Here is a 414-nt window from a genome sequence, read left to right as displayed (position 1 = left end):
CTACTAGGTTCGTCCCCATGACCTGGTTATAAACATGGAAGGCCTTGTCCCAAAATGGTAGCAAGAGCGAGCATTCACACCAAATATGCAGGAGGGTCCCTTCCGAAGCCAGGCATCGCCAACATAGCGAGGGCCTGTCAGGGAATATTCTATGTAGGAGAGTTGGGCTGCGGTACCACCGGGTTAAAATTTTATAGCCTTTTTCTTGAGCCGAGCAGGCCACCGTAAGCTTATGAGTAGTAATGCATGCAGTTCGAATCTCCTCCTCCGTAAGGGTAATAGTCCTCCTCCCATCTGGTTATGAACGGTAAACGTCCCTGAAAGCGCATCGGGAGCAACTGACAGTAGAGGAGAGAAATAACATGTGTAGGCAGGTCATCCAGGCAACATAGAGACTCAAACCAGGAAAGAGGG

Source organism: Nanorana parkeri, unplaced genomic scaffold (assembly GCF_000935625.1).
Source record: "Nanorana parkeri isolate BGI_ZX_2015 unplaced genomic scaffold, ASM93562v1 scaffold1442, whole genome shotgun sequence".
Lineage (NCBI taxonomy): Eukaryota > Metazoa > Chordata > Amphibia > Anura > Dicroglossidae > Nanorana > Nanorana parkeri.
This window is presented reverse-complemented; position numbering follows the sequence as displayed.